Source organism: Dermacentor albipictus, chromosome 1 (genome assembly GCF_038994185.2).
Source record: "Dermacentor albipictus isolate Rhodes 1998 colony chromosome 1, USDA_Dalb.pri_finalv2, whole genome shotgun sequence".
NCBI classification, from domain to species: Eukaryota; Metazoa; Arthropoda; class Arachnida; order Ixodida; family Ixodidae; genus Dermacentor; species Dermacentor albipictus.
Window position 1 is genome coordinate 46640141 of NC_091821.1, and position 21598 is coordinate 46661738.

The window sequence follows — 21598 nt, forward strand, 5'->3', positions numbered from 1 at the left end:
TCCGTGCGATTTTTGTGCCTTGGTTGCAAACTGCTGTTTTTTTTTTATAGTTGTATTCTACTAAAGTAATCTTTATTTTACACTTCGGCTTCTTGACTTGTTCTTGGCAGTGTTCTTCCTGCGCTTCTTTCCTGCGCAGGTCCATTTGACGTAGTACCTTGTTTGCCAAGTAAAGGAGAGGTGTATCGCACAGGCGTACCTGTAAAATACACCTTATTTCATTTCTATTTTGTGAGTTTACGCGTTTTTATGGCGAATGGGGGACGTTATCCACATCTGTACTAGTAAAGTACCCTCCCCCTCATTTGCATAGAAGTTACCTTGGTTTGCCCCCCCCCCCCCCCCCTGAAAAAAATTCCTGGGTACGTGCCTGTTGTATCCATTTGGGTATTTATACCGCGCGAAACTTTATTCTGTCTCTTTCTTTAAAGCTTGCAGTTGCTACCCGAAGCTACCCTTGCATTCTTTTGACAACTTTTTGCAATGAAAGTAAAATCCGGATTGGCTTCACGGGCGCGCCTACAGCTATATTTATCCATTCAAGCCACATTTACGTGTTCGAGCCGAGGAGCACGTAATGTCAGACGTTGTCGTTCAGCTTCCTGCGCACGAGCGGTCGCACTTGGGAAAGCACCGAAGCGCACGAAAGCTCTCGTGCAGAGATGCACGTTAAACGACTGTCCGTGTGTCAAAATTTAACTACCGTGTTGAGCCGAACGAGCCGGCATCTCCTGTCGTAATAATTTGGGACATTTGCGTTCAGTCTGCGGTATGCGGCAGCTCTGCTGTTCGGCGCGAACAAAGCAAGAGAGAGTGAGAGAGCGATGCGAGACAAGTGAATTTAAAAAGAAAAGCCACAATGGCGGAAGAAAAGGCAACGTGAAAGGCGGCTCTCGTGCCCGCAGAATAATGGAAGCTTTTTATATACCGAGTGGTTAAGGAGGAACTCCTCGGTGCGGTCGGCCGCGCTGCGGCGCTAACTAGTGCACGTGTCTATATAGGAGCGGCAGGCCTCTAGTTTTGATTCCCAGAGAGCCGAGAAGACGCTTGTCTGCCAGCGCTCGAAGGGTGAGCTCTATACTTGAGCTCGCGCCGTGTGGAGTGCTTCATTGGTCGGTTGCTTCGTCTGTCAACCGGTGGGTAGATCAATCGAATGATGCACAAACAAACATTCAGTGGCTATTTAGCGGTAAATGCGAGAGAGTGAGAGAAATAAACTTTATTGGAGCCGTAAATTACTCGTTGAGACCCTGGCAGAGGAGCTAGCGCGGAGGTCAGGTGGCCGCAACACGGATAGCCCTCTCTGCCAACATGACTTCGCATTCTGCGTCATCCGTCTTGATCGCATACTCCCAGTCATCGAGCGTGGGGGCTTGCCGAAGAATTGATTCTCTCCCAGGATCAGGTCACGACTTTACGGCGGGTATACAGACTCCATCCGTGCTAAGTTCCAAAAGGATGGCTGAAATTTCAAGAAAAAATCCAAACCTAAGTGCAGACCAAGATCATATACTTTGGGTGTGCCCATCCAACCCCCCGCGTTAAATGCGTGACAAATGCGTAAGCGTTACGTCACACCTCATTGATGTCCCGGATCCATGATCTATAAAGCGTGTTCGCCACGCTGCAAAGTGTTTTTCGGGAGCTTACACAACGCACGTCTTGCCTCTTCAAGGAACGAAGTGCAACTGACGGCGGTCCGGCAGAGCACCGTTAGTTGCAATATATATATATATATATATATATATATATATATATGTAGCGTTCCTAACTAGAACGGCAACAGAAATGACATCATCTAAGTGAGACGGGTGTCGTCCGCCATTTTATTCCAACTTCTTCCTCCTCACTTCTCCCCTAGCACCTTCCTTCGTCTTCTTTCATGCGTCCAGCGCAGACCGCTTCACTCTTCCGGATTTCTTTTAATTACACCTCCTGGGGTAATACTTGAATACGTTTCCAATAGCGGCGCACTCCGTTTGGCCCGAGGCTCCGGCGTACCAGACATTCTTCAATATTCCATGCTGGCATGCAGTCTTAATAACTTGAAATGGTCCGCAATATTTTGAATTTGAGGGCACAGCTCCTTTCCTTACAAGGACATAGTCTCCAGGCTGTATGTCCGGTATCTCGCTACTGTGCCTTTTATCAAAGTTTCGCTTCATGCGGCGCTTGTAGATCTCCTGTTCTTTGACAGTTTTCCTTACTTCCGCAAGTTCGAGGTTCTCTAGGAGACCTAGCTCACGATCTGCAGGAAGTATGGGCGCTGTACCTGAAGTTACAAAATGAGGGCTGCAGCCTAAACTCGTGGTGTATGATCTGTTGTGATGCTTCACAGCGGCCTCGAGACAGCACTTCCAGCCACCGGCAAAGTCTGGATACATCTTCAGATACTGTTTGATGTCTCGTATGGCACGTTCCACTAGGCCGTTTGCTGCCGGGTGGTATGGAGAAGAATACTTTATCATGATGCCGTGCTCCTGGGCCCACTTTGATAATTTGGCACTCCGAAAAGCCGGCCCGTTGTCGCAGACGAGCGTCTTTGTGTGTTTAAAACACTCAGCTTTGAGGAGGTCTATTACGCTGTTTGCGTCTTTTTTGCCAGCTTTAGCCGCAATCGTCCGTGTGCACTCATCTATGGAGAGCAAGAAAGCTTGCGTTCGCTTGACTCTTTCCCCCTTCTTTTTGAGCTCCGCGAAGTCCAAATGAATTACTTCGAACGGGATGCTTGAATATTCAGGGTTTGTCATAACGTCTGTCGATTGCTTGAATTTAACTTTGTTCACCTGGCAGAGGTGGCATGTGCGGATGTAATGGCTGATGTCGTTTTTCATGCCCGGCCATGTGAATCTCATGAGCAATTTCTTATAAGTGCGCCAGAAGCCATCATGTCCACCCGATTCAGGGGTGTCGTGGTATAGATGAAGAATCCTTGGAATCATAGTTGGTGGTACGTGATACCTTCCATTGATAAACTGGAGCTCTTCAGTACCTTCCCATAGCTTAATATGATTGATTGTATCTGGATTATTGCTTGATTCCTGTACAAGTAATCTTGATAGTGCGTCAGCGTCAGTGAGGAGTGGGCCAGGACGGTGCGAAATTACGAAATCAAATTGTTGCGGATAGTTCACCCATCTAGCAATGCGGCCTCTTGGCTGGGCCATGCTCAGAAGTTGAGTCAATGCTTGATGGTCCGTGAAAAGTATGAATTTGGCACCTTCCAGGTAAGTACGAAAGTACTGCACAGCTTTTAAGACGGCCAGAGCTTCCTTTTCTGTGGTACAGTAATTGATTTCGGCGGGTTTCAGGGTATAGCTGTAGTACCCCACGACGTAGTGTTTGGTTTGATCAGCTTGTTTGGATGGCTTCTGGTATAGAACTGCACCGGTAGCATAATGTGATGCGTCCGTGTTCAGCACGAAAGGCAAGGAAAAATCCGGTATTCGCAAGATAGGGTCCGACGATATTAGTTTTACAAGCTCACGATAGACAGCTTCGCACTTCTCGTCCCAATGAAAAGGCACGTCTTTCTGAGTTAAACGTGTGAGGCACCTTGTTCTCAGTGCGTAGTCTTTGATAAACGCCCGGAAGTGTCCTGCAAGGCCAAGAAAAACGCGCAGGGAGTGCACATCATAAGGCTTTACCAGCTTGGAGATTCTCTCTACCGATTCTTGCTTGGTGCTTTTAGTCTGTCCATCAAACACCCTGCCAAGAAATACTACGGTATCTTGAAAGAACGCACTTTTCTTGAAGTTGACTTTGAGTTGGGCAAGACTGAGAGCATGAAGAACTTTTGAAAGATGACTACGGTGTTCGTCCTTTGTCTTTGAGTAGATGATGATGTCGTCGATGTACACATTGCAAAATGTGCCCAGGTAAGGTTTCAGAATGTCCGTCATAATCTTCTGAAACCACGCAGGGGAGTTTTTCCAACCAAATGGTAGGCGGTTGTACTCAAACAAGTCAAATGGGGTTATGAACGCGGTGTACTTCTTCGTTTCTTCACTTAGTGGAATCTGCCAAAAGCCCTTGCAGAGATCGATTCGTGAAAACCAATGGCAACCACCGGTTTCGTCAATGATGTCGTCGATTCTCGGCATTGGATAAGGTATCAATTCAGTTTGACGATTGAGAGCCCGGTAGTCTGTGCAGAGGCGGAATGTCCCGTCTTCTTTAGGTGCAATAGTGATAGGAGAAGCAAATGGGGATACAGAAGGCCGGATGATACCTGCGTCTAACATTTCTTGCAACTCCTTTTTCAGCCACACCTTTTTATCTCTGGACATATTATAGGGGGTTCTACGAACCACTGTTTTATCTGCGAGCTCGAAAGGAACGACATGGGATTTCATTGCTGGAGGGTAGCTTCCTATGCATATAAGCTCTGGGTACTTAGTCTTGATGTCTTCGTGGTGAAAAATTAGCCTTGATACACTAGGTTCTTCACCAGGGTCTTCTGTTCTTATCGTGTCTTCGGCCATTACCTTGTCATCCCAATAGAGGTTCATCTTAAGTTTTTTTCATGTCTGGACGGGACAAAAGAAAATCGTAGGTGACATTGGGAATGGCCAATACGTCACTGGTAATAGCATTTCCTTGAAATTCAATAGCCAGGGTTACCCATTCGCTATGCATGGTCACTGACCCATCGTAGGCTTGGACACGCAATGTTCTACCAGCGTGCAGACGACTGGCATCCACTCGAGTCTTGTTGATAATAGATACCGAAGCTCCACTGTCAACGAGAGCCTTCACTTCAATGCCATCTACCTTAATGGGGGCGTACAATAAGCTTGACGACACCAAATATACTGTCTCACTGAAGCTCTTTTTCTGGGGCTTGTGATGCACGGTAGACAGATTATGTGGAAGTAGGTTGCCGTGAACTGCGGTAATTGGTTCTTCACCATCCTCACAGTCATGATTTACGCTTCCCAGAGATTTGTTTATGAAGCTGTGTTCACATTCAGTTGACGGCAACGACTCTAGATTGGAATCAAGTTGCTCTGTTCTACCATCTGGCTGTCTTCTCGATGTAATTCTTGGCACTGAGGTCTGTAGAAAGTTCAGAAGGTCATCAAACGTTCTTGGACCTTTGAGCTGGACATGACAACGGATCTCGATACACAACCCTTGCGTTATTAAAGCTACAACAGCAGAAGACGACAGCTTCGGTTCTGCAGAATACAACAGGCGACGCTTCTCAAGACAGTACTCAAGCAGAGAGCCACCTGTATAACTGAACCGCAGTGCCGCATCCCATCTTTCTACTGCGTTGCCTTCGAAAGCCCCTAAAAAGTTGCTTTTCCACAGTTTCCAACATGTTGTTCCATAATCCATGAGTTGCACGTCATACCATTTTCTGGCTATACCGCCCAAATAGCGGCGCATATGCAAAATCTTTGTGTCGTCGGAGTGCCACAGATTCTTGTCACAGGCGTACTCGAAAAAACACAGCCAGTAGTGTGCATTTTGCGATTTTCCTTCAAAAACATCTGGTTCAACAATACTTCGTGCTGACTGCTCTCGACTAAGCGCTTGGACGAAAGTTCTCATTATTTCGATCTGTTGTATAATGTTCCTTTGCAGTTCCATAACACTCAAGTCTAGGCTCACCTTCCCGGCAGGTGTTTCCTCTTTGAGGGTGCCACGTCGTATGGGTTCCAGAACGAGTTCGCTCAGTGTCTGCAGTTGTAGATTCACTGTCACCGATCCTGTTTGCACGAGGGCTTGGCGGCTGATTGCAGCTTGTTGCAGTACCACGTTGATCAGCGCGGTAGAACTAACTTCAAGAGGAAGGTCCGTCGCTGGCTCACCGTGCACTTGGTATCGGGTGAACACAACAGACTCTGATGACGCCTGGTCGACGAAAAACGTCACCCGCATCGCTGGTCTTCGAAAACTGTCGGCTGCGCCAAAATGTAGCGTTCCTAACTATAACGGCAACAGAAATGACATCATCTAAGTGAGACGGGTGTCGTCCGCCATTTTATTCCAACTTCTTCCTCCTCACTTCTCCCCTAGCACCTTCCTTCGTCTTCTTTCATGCGTCCAGCGCAGACCGCTTCAATATATATATATATATTCTGAAGGAGAGCAGCCCCGCATGTGTAAGGCGGCTCACATGTATAGGTCTGACTAACATTCGTGTGAGAAGGCAAAACCAGTCAAAAATTCAACTACAGTGTCCCACGTAACTTGAGACAAACAAGAGCCTCAAACTTGAGCCTTAAGAAGTCGTTTCGCGGTTTTGTATGAACACCGGTAAAACGTAGTTCCCTTTTTTTTCCTTTGTGTAACGTGGCCCCGGGATGCTTTTCTTTTGTCATTGAGTTTCTTCGTTTGTACTGTGGTGACGCGATTTTTGGCCGGCGTTCCGACCACGGCGGGTTCAGTGCGAGCCGCAGTGCCGGCCGCGTCGCCGCGCGCAATCGGGCGCACCGTATATCGCGCTCGAGGGGCACCGAGCGTTGCGCCGCAAGAAGCACGGCAGTGGCCAAGTCGACGAAGGACAGGTTTATTTTGCCTCCATCGAACACCTAGCACTGTACAAACGCCTAGTCGCTGGCGGCAGAGGAAGCAAATGTTCCTCCGCGCCATGGGCGAAAACGCAGCATGGGCGCCGCTATAGCTCGTTGCTGCGAGAGCGCACGGCCCTCTCACTCAGCGTTAGCCTCCAATGAGTGCGGCGAAGTACGACCACGCACCAATTTTAGCAGAAAAAAAAAGTCCCATATAGCGAGCGATCCTCAAAAGCGGCGTTAACCGGGACCAGCCCACAAACGGCCCGCTCGGCCGCACACAAAAGGACCATGCTTGAAAAACAGCATATATGAAGCACTGCCCCCAGAAGTGGAGCCAAGAAATCTCAAGTTTCGAAGACACATTGAAGCTGGAGGTGGCAGCATGAAGTGTTCGCGCCGCCGTTGCTGCGGCTCTTCATCACGCCAGCATTCTGAGAGTGAGTGATTGCCTATATGCGCGCGTGACGCCATGCTTTTAGTTTAGCTTGCGAGCGAATGTTTGCTGCAGTTTATACAGTCGATAACTTTGCTAACCTTACTTCGTACAGCTGTCTAATTATTTCTTTCGCTATCAACGCTTCGCATTTTGGGCGAAACTGCGACTTGGTCAGGGAAAGGGGAAGCGAAGGGCGTGCAGCGAGAGACCGCGTTCAGATATGGTGCGCGTTTTTGAGTTGTGTTGTGTTCGCGCTTTCTTGTGATATAGTGTCAGTGCATTTTGCGAAATGCCGATATTGTCAATAACTCAAAAAGGAATATGTATATGGCGAGAAATTAATACATTGAATGACAGAGTTATTGCCATTAGGCTCGGTTTCAGTAAAATAATACTTATTTGGGTCAACGTACGTTAACGAATAAGTAGCATGTGCAAACTATTCTTTTTTTTTATTCACGTACCCTAAAGGCACTTCCGGCCATTACATAGGTGGGGGGCTGATGGCATTGTAGGGGTTGAAGGACGGACGTCGAGATGAAAACAAACTTGGGAGGGTTTATTTTACATTATATACAGAGAGGTGAGAGTCAAGTAATAGTCGTACAGTCATTACGGGCCGGCAGCAACTCGGACGCTGCGGCCCGCGGCAAGAAGTTCGAGAGAGGTGAATCAGGGAATGCTCTGGAATCTCTGGAATCCTCTGCTGCTCCCGGTCTCCGTCTTTTAAACCCTTCGATCTCGGGAAGACGCGTCATGTTCGGCCAATAGGAGAGCCCGCTCAGATGACGCCATCTTCGGCCAATGGAAGGTGCCCGTGCGGCGGTGTCACACCCGGCAGCTCACTGCGGTCTTGCCTTGCTGACTTGCAGTGCTCCGTCAGCCTAGAGGGCAGGGGGTGACGGCGGACGAAGGCGGACACGCTCAATTACAGCCGTCATGTTGTCACGGCGCATTACAGCCGTCTTGGTTCGAGACCCCCTTTTCTTCCAACAGTGCCGGGCTATCCCCTCGCTTTCTGGAAGACAAGCAGTGAATACTTCCCCCGCGGCACACGACCTGGGGGCCGCCAACTTGTTTACACGTGTCTTGCCTCAGGAATGTGGCATCCCTGCTTCTGCATTCCTCAATTAGCTGTGCTGCGATTCGATGTGGTCTGGGGAACTCGAAGTAGCCTCAGGAAACGGCGCCATATCTAACAGCATCTAACAGGTAGGAGCATGGAGCGTAAGGGTGTGAATTTTGCGGGCAAGGTCTCCCAGGAAAATAATCCGAGGGATAAACGGGACGAGGAAATTGAGAAATTAAAGAAAATGGTCGAAAAATTAACCGGAATAGTCGATTTGCAACGGTCCAAAATCCAAAACTTAAAGAAATCACAGAGGCAGGCAACCCCTCCTCCGCAACAACCCATTAGACAGATGACCCCCCCAGCGGCACGTCAACAGCCGCAAGGAGAGGATAAGATGGTCACAGAGGCGTCCCTCCCGCCACCAACGAAACGCAAAATTCAAGACGCCGACCCTATTCAGGCTATAGAGAAAAGGGTCGAAAATTTGGAAAGCTTAGAGGCCAAGATGAATGAATTTATGAACCATATCAACATCCAAATTCAAGCTGTCCTCGGGGCAGTTCAGAAACAGGCCGAGGAATGCCAAAGGCTAAGGAATGAGATGGTCGCCATGAACGGGTGGCAACAGAATATGGAGCAGATCGTCACTCAACATGCAAAATGGCCAGGCGCGCAAATGAAAATCAAATCTGGCAGTGGAACTGTCGCGGCTTCCGGCGCAAGCGGTCGATTCTGCAACAGTACCTTCCGCTATTAGATGAGACTCCTTTGGCGATTGCCCTCCAGGAAACTGGAGGACCCGCAAAACTGTCAGGTTATCAGGCATTTCGTAGTGGCAGGGGGAGAAATCCTCGGTCACAACGCTCGTGAAAAGAAATATCGCGGCCATTGAACACGATCTAGAGTCGAGAGAGATCGAGAACGTGTTTGTCGAAATTCTAACCGGAAAACAGAAGGACCCTAGTTTATTCCTTTTAAATTTATACAGCTCACCCAGGCAAAGGAAGGTGAGGTTCAGGGCTCTGCTTTGCAAGGCCCTCAAAATTTCAAGCAACCAGCCACTGTTGATAGCGGGGGACTTTAATGCACATCACCAGGAATGGGGGTACCCGCACCAAAGCCCGAAAGGCAGACAGCTGTGGGAAGATACGCACGACATAGGGCTCACTCTGCACACGGACCCTGAGAGTACGACGAGGGTGGGCAACAGCGTTAGTAAGGATACATCTCCAGATCTGACATTCTCGAAAAACATTAAAGATCTAGAATGGCATAATTCGGATCAAAATTTTGGCAGCGACCACTACATAATTGTTTCCATACTGAAAGAGGGCCTTCAAACGCGCAGGGCTCGCGCGCCGGCCGTTGTTGAATGGGATAAGTTTAGAGATATCAGGAGAGCGCAGGAACTGGGGCCCATCAGAAACATCGAGGAATGGACGACGGTGCTCAAATCGGACGTTAGAGAGATGACAAAAATGCTCGAAGGGGATAACGCCCCGGAGATAGCGGACAGCCGTCTTCTGCATATGTGGGAAGCTAAGCAAAGCATGGAGCGTCGTCTCAAAAATCGGAAATGGAACCGCAACCTCAGAAGGATTGCTAGGCATAATAAGGAAATCGAAGATTATACTTTTACACTATGCGAACAAAATTGGGCCAACAAGTGTGACGAAATGGAGGGGAGCATGAACCTCTCCAAGACGTGGAACATCCTCCGGCACTTGTTGGACCCCGCAAGCTCGAAAACTCAATCCGGTATAAGATTGGCAAAAGCTAGGCACGCGTTCGTAGGGAACGATCATTATTTCATGAAGAAATTAATTGAGACGTTCGTGGGGGAAACATCGCGAACTTCACTACCCGACTATGGTGGAGCGCCTAACGAGGCGTTGGACGCCCCCATCACAGAAGCGGAAGTGCGAGCAGAGATTGTAAGACTCAGAACGAAGTCGGCTCCGGGCCCTGACGGGGTAACGAACAAAATGCTCAGAAACTTAGACGATGATTCCATTAGTTATCTAACGAAGTACATGCAGGAATGTTGGGAAAAAGGCGAGCTCCCACAACAGTGGAAGACGGCAAGCATTATTTTAATACCAAAACCCGGGAAGCCTCCGCAATTGGAAAACTTACGGCCAATTTCCTTAACTTCATGCGTGGGGAAATTGATGGAGCACGTCGTCCAGACCAGACTGATGGGCTTTATGGAGCAGGGCGATCTGTGGCCACATGAGATGGTCGGTTTCCGACCTCACTTGTGTACGCAGGACGTCATGCTCCAAATCAAACGTGATATAATAGACTCAAGGTCTAAAGATGCAAAAGCAATTCTGGGACTGGACCTCACGAAGGCATTTGATAACGTAAAGCATGAGGCCGTCCTGGAAGGGCTGAACAAGATTAATGTAGGTACCAGGACATATCGATACATCAGGGACTTCCTGACGGGAAGAACTGCTTGCATGAGGTTCCAAACGCTGGAATCGCCCACAATTGAGCTAGGGAGTAAGGGTACGCCCCAAGGATCGGTGCTGTCTCCCCTACTCTTCAACGTGGCTATGAGAGAACTCCCCGAGCAATTGGCAAAGCTCGAGGGATTAAAATTTAGTATATATGCGGATGATATCACCCTCTTGGTCAACCGGGGAAGTGATTCAGCCGTCGAAAGCCTGCTCCAGGCCGCCACCGACATCATAGTCGATTACGCGGCCGAGAGAGGCTTAGCACGCTCGCCGCAGAAATCAGAATTGTTTATATACAATCCGAAACACTTAAGGTGCAAGGCACCGTCGGAGATCAAAATTAAAGTGGCGGGTAGAGAGGTACCAATAGTCGAGCAAATTAGAATCTTGGGCCTGATTCTCCAGTCACACGGCCACAATGGCGAGACCGTCAAGAGGCTGCAGAATCACGCAATACAGACCCTGAGCCTAATTAGGCGGGTGGCCAGCAAAGGCCGAGGGCTAAAGGAAAAAAAATTAATTAAACTAATACAGGCGTACATATTCAGCCGGGTGAGCTATGCAACGCCATATCTCGATTTGAAAGTGGTGCAAAGAGAAAAGATTGATTCTCTAATGAGAAAATGCGTAAAACGAGCGCTAGGACTGCCCATGTGTACATCAACAGAGAGACTGATGGCTCTAGGAGTGCACAACACATGGGCAGAACTGGCGGAAGCGGTGCGAACCTCTCAAATTGAGAGACTTAGCACCACGAGGACAGGAAGAGCCATATTGGCCAAAGTTGGAATAAATCCGGACAGAGGCGCCACCCAGAAGGTGGAAGTAGATAGGGAAGTTAGAAAAAAACTAATTATCCCCCCCCCCCCCCCCTGCCAAAAAACATGCACCCGGAACATAGCAAAGACAGGAGGCATAAACGAGCCGAAGCATTAAAAATTAGATTCGGTAATATCCCGGAACATGAGGTGGCCTATGTAGACGCGGCGGGAGGTAGCGGCAGTTTTACGGTGGCAACGGCCGTCAGCGGCCGGGGTATTCCCGTGACCGCTGTCACTCTGCGCGGGCGCAACATAGAAGTTGCCGAGGAAATTGCGATCGCATTAGCTTGCGCTGGAACGGACGCGAAATTTGTGATCAGTGACAGCAAAACTGCCATACAAAATTTTAGCAAGGGAAGGATCTCGCCCTTAGCGGCCAGAATCCTAGGCCAGAGAAAGCTAGATAGAAAAATTAAAATAATTTGGACTCCGGCGCACGAAGCCGTCCCCGGCAACGAGGCGTCCCACGAGCTGGCTCGAGATCTCTACCGCCGAGCCGCTACGGGGCCCCTCGATGACCGAGGGAGCGGAGAGCGCATGCTAAAATATGGGGAGATCACGCAGCATTATAGATTGGCTCGTAGACTGGTATCCCCGCCAGACCCAAAATTAAACAACAGACAAGCAGTCGCGTGGAGACGACTACAAACTTATACATATCCGCACCCGGTTATGGCGAACCACATGTTCCCCGAGGCCAGGAGCGATAAGTGTAATCTTTGTGGGGCGAGTGGGACCCTCGACCACATAATATGGGAATGTCCGTACTCTCCCGGGGGAACGCACAAACTAGATAGTAGAGACACCTGGGAGACCCTGCTGCGCAGCTCGGACTCTGAGCTCCAGCTCCGGCTCGTCCAACTGGCTGAAGAGGCTGCTGGGACCCAAGACCTCCCAGCCTGCATCTGAGGCGGCGGCACTCGCCCCCTGACCTCCGTGTCGGGGGGTGGGTAGATCGCCTTTTCTGTTGGACATTAAAGTTTATTCTATCTACCATAAGTCTTGTCTTCGTGTTAGCTCGATGTAAGCGACGTCTGATAAATCCGAGTGTTTTGGATGCTTTGAGAGTTATTGCGTCAATGTGGGTATTTCATGTTAGGCCGGCAGACAGGTGCACGCCTGAGTACTTTAATGAAGGAACGTGTTCAATGGACATTGCGTTAATCACGTAGTGATGCAGTGGAAGGTTAGTAACAGTCGTAAAAGTTCTTTTTGTAAAGCGGCGTTGTCGTCGCGGTTAGCAATCTGTCTATAAATGACGCAGTCGTCTGCAAATAAGTGTGTCGTAGATGTCAGGTTGTAAATAATGTCGTTAATGTAGATGAGGAAGAGTATCGGCCCAAGTACTGACCCTTGCATGAGGTACACCCGATTTAACTTGGATCAATGATGACGACCAATCATTCACAGTAGCGAATTGATTACGATTACGTAAAAAAACTAGTAATCTAGTTAATAATGTTTATGTTTGTTAAGACGGTAAAGTTTCATTATGAGACGACTGTGAGGAACCTTATCAAACGCTTTAGCAAAATCGATAAATATGGCATCAATTAGTGTGGACACACGAACAGCATGATGGAGGTCGGTAAATAATTTGAATAATTGTGCTTCACATGAACGACCGCGTTGGGAACCATGGTGGTTATAAATAAAATAATTGTGCTCACTTATTATTGCGGATGATATGATGCCTTCTAGTAATTTGCAAGGTATAATGGGTAAGGAAATGGGCCTGTAATCTGAAAGCACGGAAGGACCGCCTGATTTCAATGTCGGAGTCACGCGAGCAATTATCCAGTTTTCAGGCACACATCCTGTGTCAATAGATTGTTGAAAAATGAGTGACATAACCGGCTTGGTAATTTTAATAATTTGAGGCATATACCGTCTGGACCAAGTGATGAGTTATTTTTGAGACGTTCAATAGCTCATTCGATTCCTTCATAAGTGATCACGATGTCATTCATTGTGGCGTTAATGGAGTCAAATTTTATAACAGCAGAAATGGGCTCCTTTTCATTGAAAACGGAATCAAAGGATAAGTTTAACTCTGCTGCAGCCTCCGATGGAGACAATATCTCACAGTCTTTAGTTAAATGAATGGAATTTACAGAGGAAATTCTAGGATTAACCACTTTCCAAAATTTTTAGTATTGTTTGTTATCTAAGCATGTACATCACCATTAAAAAAATTTGCCTTTAGCTATTGATATTTCTTTATTACATAAACTTGCTTGCTTTCTATAATTTTCCCTATCGCCATCAGAGTCTGGGAACGTTGCTTTTGAATACAAGCGCTTTTTGTTGTTGATTTACCGCTTTACGTGTGAAGTTAACCACGGACCGTGACTGGAAGACGTGGAAGACGCGCTAGCTTGACTTTTTTCACCGATGACGAGAATTTGGCGAGTCATTGGTAGCTTTGCTGGTGATTCTCGTCCTAGTAAGCCTTTCGAAGCGCTTGCACTGCGTAAGTAGAAACCTCTCGCATGCGTGGCAGAGGAAATTGCAGATGCATTTGTACGTGCAAGTTCTGGAATTCATCCATGTGCTCTGCCTGCAACATCTACGTCTGTTATGGACGCCCTGTTCACACTTCGAGAGCTACAGACAGCACTCAGCAGCCTGCGGCGTCGATGTGCACCAGGTCCTGACGGCACAACCAGTTGATGCAGAACCTACCTCTAGAAAACCGGAAGATGCTCCTAAGCTATCTCAATCGAGTATGGGAGACTGGCAACCTTCCTCCCTCACGGAAGGTGGCTTGTGTTGTCCCAGTGCTAAAGCCCGGCAAAGAAATGACAGACTTGGCCTCGTATCGTCCTGTATCACTGACGTCGTGTGTGGCTAAGCTCATGGAGAAGCTGGCAAGTAAGCGTTTATCATGGTGGCTCGAAGATAGAAGGGCTCTGCCAACATGCATGACTGGATTCCGCACAGGTTTAAGTGCGCAAGATAACGTCTTGGACTTGATAAGCCACATTGAACATCAAAGAGCTTTCGGCCTCTCAACACTAGCTATTTTCCTAGACGTATAAAAGGCTTATGATAGCATCCTTCAGAGCTCAATACTAAATAGCTTGCAGGCTATAGGCATACAGGGCTATCTTCTGCGATTCATTCACTCATTTATCAGTGATCGTAAAATTCAAGTGCGGTTAGGAAGTACCATAAGCACCGAAAGGGCGCTATCGCGAAGTGTACCTCAGGAAAGTGTTCTTTCCCCGACGCTGTTTAATGTTGTAATGGCTGGTCTTCCCGCTGAAGTGCAAAAAAAAAAAATTGCAGGCATATCCATATGTCGATATATGCGGGCGACATTTGTATTTGGTTAAGCCGATATCAACACAAGCGTTTAGCTCTGATAGCTCGACAGGCATTACTTTCAGTTCAAAATTACCTTCAAGGTGTTGGGTTGACTCTCTCGGTGGAAAAATCTGGCTTCATCATGTTTCCAGGTAGAGGAAGACGGTATGCGCGGCTGAAGATAGACATTGATCAATCTTGCCTTCGTCAATTGAAGCACAAGCGCTTTTTGGGCGTCATTATTGACTACCGTCTACAGTGGCGACGAGCTGTGGACTCTATTGTGACATCACTATCTCCGCGTCTCAATGTGATCCGTAGAGTTGCAAGTGAGCAATGGGGAAATCACCCTTCTTCAATGATCAGGCTGCACGATGCACTACTGACGAGTCGAATAATGTACCAGTTCCCTTTAATTTCCCCCTTGATATCACAGCTGGAACGACTTAAGGTTTTGAACAGAAAGGGCCTAAGGAGGGCTCTTGGCGTTCCGCAGACTGCTCCTAACAATCCAGTACTTTATGAGTCTCAAGACTTCTTAGCCTAGTCGCTTTACAAAGGTTATTGATGGAAATTAGCCGCCTCAAACAAACGGTAGCCGGGCGAGCCCTTCTACAGAGCCTTCGAAAGAGATTTGAGTGGCGAGCATACTTGGCCCTTAATACTCTTGGTTACCTGACCCGCCGTGGTTGCTCAGTGGCTATGGTGTTAGGCTGCTGAGCACGAGGTCGCGGGATCGAATCCCGGCCACGGCGGCCGCATTTCGATGGGGGCGAAATGCGAAAACACCCGTGTACTTGGATTTAGGTGCACGTTAAAGAACCCCAGGTGGTCGAAATTTTCGGAGCCCGCCACTACGGCGTGCCTCATAATCAGAAAGTGGTTTTAGCACGTAAAACCCCATAATTTAATTTTTTTTGGTTACCTGGGTCTTGACGCTAGAGGTCGAACTAAGAGGTTGAAACCACCTTGGTTGAAACCAGCCTCGATTGTTCGTTGACAATTCCTCACGTTCGCGCTAAGCGAACTTCTCCTTTGGCGGCAACGCGTTCGCTCGTACTGGAATATCTTGAGACTGAATATGCACGTCATCTTCAAATTTTTACTGATGGCTCTGTGGACAAGGTCAGAGGATCTACTGCAGCTGCTTTTCACATTCCCTCTTTGAAGTATGATTGGTCGGTACGCTTCACTGCAGTCGCGTCCTCCACAATGGCCGAAACCGTTGCCATTGAGGCAGCTCTAAAGAAGCTACGGTTTTGTACGCCTCAACCTGTTGTCAGTATTACAGATTCAAAATCCGCCCTTCAAAGGTTAGAGCACGGGTTCCCAACTGATGCCTTATGTCTAAGCTCTCTACGCTCGGTGCACAATCTCCATATCAAAGGCTTCTCCATACGGTTCCAATGGGTGCCCTCGCACATAGGTATCATAGGCAACGAGATGGCGGACAGCCTCCCCCATAGAGCGCTGTCTGGGAATCCATTGAGAAAAGTGCCTCAGGAGGACAAGAGACTCTTCAGAGAAGCGGTGTCATGCCACTTCAGTTCTTTGTGGAGCTCACCTCACAAGCTATGTGTGATCAAGGGTCTCAAGAGAAACCAAGCCACTTTACTGCTCCGCATTCGCACGGGCTCTGCTCGTACCCCTGCGTGGATGTATAAGGCTGGCCTGGCGTTGTCTCCATTATGTTCAACGTGTGGTGTTTGCGGTGATATAGAACATTACCTTATGTGCTGTACTCTGTATAACGCGGAAAGGAGTGTGTTATTCGGATCCCTCAAGAAGACAGGAATGCCTCACAGTTCTCTTCAGGTCATTGTTTTCTCGCGTGGGAACCAGTTGTGTAGGAAGGAGGTTTCTCGCCTTCTTTTAAATTACCTGCAGGACATGGATTTGGCCTCCACATGGTGACCTTAGGAGTGACTATGTGTAGTTGTGAGGTCTGTATCTGATTTATATGATTTATATATTTTAAGTGTCGCTACGGTGGAGCAATTGCCAGCAGCAACTGCAAGGCTAATCCCACGAGTAGCCTTCAGCCACTCAACTCAACTCAACGAAGACGTGATTGTGATTTTAGGAATGTGTTGATGTTTTAGTTGTAAGAGCTTCTTGTGAACCATTCGCCAGTTTTCGTTATTATTTCGATTATAGAAGCTGGAAAAAAAAATATGAGAAAGAGGACAAGTCGGTTAAAAGGTGCTCCACGTCCGCCCGTTTGTATTCGTATAATAATTTTTCTTTCTGGCTTTTCGACTTTTATCATGGCTTCGCAGTGCAAAACATTATGCTCACTGATACATTCCAGTACATGAACGCACATATTCTGCAGCTCGGTAGTAACCACTAAAGGAAGAACAGAACTTCCACGTGTTGGGAGAGAAACCATTTGCGTACAGTTGAACAATGAAATCGTATCAAGGAATGCCGTACACTCATTTATTCTTGTACCGCCCAGAGGTGGGCAGGTCCGCCAGTCTATTTCAGGATAATTGAAATCCCCGGCTAATATTATTGGTAATGTTGGATGTCTGTGACTGAACAAAAAACTAAGTGAATCGTTGAAATTATTCACACATTCAGTAGAATCATTTGACGGACGACAGCACAGCATGAGTATACAAGTTGCACTTGGTGACAACTGCAATCCAATCCAAATACAATTGTATACAATCCATACAAATGAGCGTTCAAAAATATATAGCTGAAATTTTTTTGCAATCTTAGCTGCAAATATTGGCGTTTCAGGGCCTAAAATGGAGGTATTTTGGGCAGCTGGGTATTTTTTGGCTTCAAGTAAAGTGCTTGAAGTGTAGAAGGGCAGGTGGTCAGCACACACAAACAGCTGTTTGTACGTGCTTCAATCTATATAAGAACGGTATGTTGTTTTGTACGAGTATGTGATGAAGACAAGTTTTCGCTCAATGACAAAAGGAATGGCTGTTTGGTACATGTTCGCATCTACGTATAGTGTAAGCAAAGTATATATGGTCATACGTATAGAGCAGATAATTCCTTCAATGCAGGAAGGTTTTGTACAATTTTAGCCTCTTTATTTCAATACTTCACACAAGCTAAGGAACGCACACTTGGAGATAAGTGGCTTCCTTGTACCCATTTGGAGGTGGTCTCTGATAGAGGATTACTGTTAATTAGTAGCGATTAAGAAAAATATGAAACCAAAGTTATGCAAAATAAACGCACATGTTCGAATACACGCGAAGCGAAGCGGTAGATTATGTACTTTACAAGTAACGGCGGTACACACAATCGTGTTTAATTTCATTCTATGCAGCGTTCAACCTGATAAAAGGATTATGTGGTTCCACTGTAAATATAAAACATGAAGTACACGCATTTTTCTTTCATTTTGCGCACGTTTATGCACTACACCGCGCACAAGCTATGGCGAACTATAAACACGAGATCAGGTAGGTACAGTGTGAGACGTCTGTGTAACGATGTTATGAGGGCGACGGCGATGTAAGGCGTTTGTCGAAGGAAGAATAGTGATGGCAGGTTTATGTGCAGGAAGTTACAGCGCACATATTGTAACATGTCTGAATTATGTTCCACTTGTTCCGCAGTATATCACATAACCGTTCCGGAGGATTGACCAAAAAGTGGGCCATGGGCACATACCGAATGATTAAATCGAATATAAATAAACCAAAGAATCTGCTGAATATAATGCGCTGTTCCATTAACAAATCAATGTGCTCCAGATGTACCCGAGTCGGCATTATATGTTCAGGTTTTATGCAGGAACTTAATTATTTATTACGATAATAAAGATGCACGCGCTCGTCCTACTCTGTCAGTCGGCATACACGAGCAATATAAGTCAGTTTGATGGCACTGGCATTCGGCGCACATATAACCTTCGTATGTACAGGGTGTTCGAACTATCATGCACCAATATTTAAAAATACGCAAATGCCACATAGCTGAACAGAACCAAGGTAATATGCGTTGTTTGTCGTCGCTTGGAGATGCTCAGATTATGTTTTGCCTTCCGCCTAATACATAATGAGTCTTAATTAAATAATCAACGCCTCAAATATTACAATTAGATGAAAAGTGTCAATGAAAAAAACTTGTAGAGCAACATGAAAAACTCGCGATTCAGCTTTCTGTTGCTCAATGCGTCCTGTAGAAAAGTTTTTTTTTTTTGTTTTCGAGCGCGAAAGAAGCCCGCAAATACACGTAAAATTGCCGCGCGACTGGCCGCTCGAGGCACTTTGCGTATATTCGCGGGCTTCTTTCACGCTCGGAAAAGCACTTTTATATGTAGCACATATTGGGCAACAGAAAGCTGTATCAGGAGTTTTTCATGTTTCTCAACAATTTTCTCACTGACACTTTTCGTCCAATTATATTTGAGAAGTTGATTAATTACTTAAGACTAACCGTGTAACTAGGCGGAATGCAAAAAAGAAAGACGTTTTAGTGATTTTAGGTAATTCTTTCAATATTGACCTTCAAAGTGTTGTCACTGATGTTCTTAACTCCTTCTCCTCTGACGGGCAAGATTCGACTTTCATCCATGAGTTGACTAAGGACAACCACATCCAGTTTCTAGACCTTAAATTGCAGTTCACCGATGCCCTTGTTTGTTGGTCGAATAATGCAAGGTCTAACAAAAGTATATTACCCTACGAGAGTTCGCATTCGAAATTTGGGAAACGAGGCATCACCACGTCTAGTTGCCTTTCTGCCCTACAGAAATCTTGTGCACACGCAGCATCGTCTAGTTTAACGTGTCAGGTTGAGCGTCTGTTGTCTGCTGGCTACCCACACCACTTAATTCGCAGTACATTCGAAAGCCTGAGTCAAAAACTAGAATCTCCAGAAAGGAAAGAGCAACGCTTGGGCCGAAAACCACCTTTTGTCGTGCCATATTTTCATTGTCTATCCCATAATGTTAAGAAAGTTGCCAAACGATATGGGATTCCCGCCGTCTTTTCAGCGCCTTGCAAACTTACGAAAGTTGGCCAACGTTACTGACTAAAGCAAAAAAGGAGTATAGCTCATGCAAGAAGAACCATCCGAGCAAGTTGACTAAATGCATACCTCTGTCGTGCGGCTGGTCCCGCATAGGTCAAACTAGCCGCTGTTTCAATGAGCCTCCACAGGAACACAAGCGCTCCATGCGCGCCGGCACGGGCAGTAATCACCTTCTAAAATGCGGCTGTAATGCGACGGAAAAAAAAAACAGAAGAGGTGAGCGTTCAGAAGTTGAACACTGTGCCCATTGCACAACCACACTGTATCAATAAATGTGATGTTTACACGCCAACATCAATCTATGTATGCAAGACACACCACTGTCGCCCGTCGGACATATATTGACAGAAAAGCACGTCCAGTGGTGCCTCGTTCATATGTGTCTTGTTCATATGACAAGCATCCATGCTCCCTACAAGTTTAGAGAACTATTTGTAGACGCATAAACCAACTAACTACCTAGCCAACTACCCTAGCAGCTCCCACGGTTGCATGTTTACGTGCATACGTGCAATTTGGAACCACGATGTTAGAACCATTCGGAAATAGTTCTACATAGTGCTACGTACCGCGTTAAGTTACGCTCCGTTAGCTTTGCACTGCTTTCTAGCATAAATCAGTTATAGTTTTGTACTTCCAGTTCACCTAAGTCATGGCCGATGGCTCGGCCCTCGATGTAGCGCATGACTTGATGTGGTATTCATTTATTGCACGGCTGTCCCCCTGGAACGGAGGAAGCCTAAAAGCAGTGAAAAAGAAACTAGGGATAGACAAGAATCAGATGTATGCGTTAAGAGACAAAGCCGGCAATATCATTACTAATATGGATGAGATAGTTCAAGTGGCTGAGGAGTTCTATAGAGATTTGTACAGTACCAGTGGCACCCACGATGATACTCGAAGAGATAATAGTCTAGAGGAATTTGAAATCCCACAAATAACGCCGGAAGAAGTAAAGAAAGCCTTGGGAGGTATGCAAAGGGGGAAGGCAGCTGGGGAGGATCAGGTAACACCAGATTTGTTGAAGGATGGCAGGCAGATTGTACTAGAAAAACTGGCCACTCTGTATACGCAATGCCTCATGACTTCGAGCGTACCGGAATCTTGGAAGAACGGTAACATAATCCTAATCCATAAGAAAGGGATCGCCAAAGACTTGAAAAATTATAGACCGATCAGCTTACTGTCCGTTGCCTACAAAGTATTTACTAAGGTAATCGCAAATAGAATCAGGAACACCTTAGACTTCTGTCAACCAAAGGACCAGGCAGGATTCCGTAAAGGCTACTCAACAATAGACCATATTCACACTGTCATTCAGGTGATAGAGAAATGGGCGGAATATAACCAAACCTTATATATAGATTTCATTGATTACGAGAAAGCGTTTGATTCAGTCGAAACCTCAGCAGTCATGGAGGCATTACGGAATCAGGGTGTAGACGAGCCGTTTGTAAAAATACTGAAAGATATCTATAGCGGCTCCACAGCCACCGTAGTCCTCCATAAAGAAAGCAACAAAATCCCAATAAAGAAAGGCGTCAGGCAGGGAGATACGATCGCTCCGATGCTATTCACAGCGTGTTTACAGGAGGTATTCAGAGACCTGGATTGGGAAGAATCGGGGATAAAAGTTAATGGAGAATACCTTAGTAACTTGCGATTCGCTGATGATATTGCCTTGCTTAGTAACTCAGGGGACCAATTGCAATGCATGCTCACTGACCTGGAGAGGCAAAGCAGAAGAGTGGGTCTAAATATTAATCTGCAGAAAACTAAAGTAATATTTAACAGTCTCGGAAGAGAACAGCAATTTACAATAGGTAGCGAGGCACTGGAAGTGGTAAGGGAATACATTTACTTAGGGCGGGTAGTGACGGCGGATCCGGATCATGAGGCGGAAATAATCAGAAGAATAAGATTGGGCTGGGGTGCGTTTGGCAGGCATTCTCAGATCA

General features: G+C 46.7%; 1 long non-coding RNA gene across 1 annotated transcript in view; it reads right to left on the minus strand.

Annotated features, from left to right (window-relative positions):
- Nucleotides 1–1262: 1262 nt before the first annotated feature.
- LOC139054898 (uncharacterized) overlaps nucleotides 1263–21598 on the minus strand; it is a 41024-nt gene continuing 20688 nt past the window's right edge. Inside the window, exons 2-3 of the long non-coding RNA XR_011511604.1 lie at nucleotides 19707–19824; nucleotides 1263–1462 (exon numbers count right to left, since the gene is read on the minus strand). This is a non-coding gene — a long non-coding RNA (uncharacterized lncRNA). The remainder of the gene's footprint in view (nucleotides 1463–19706; nucleotides 19825–21598) is intronic.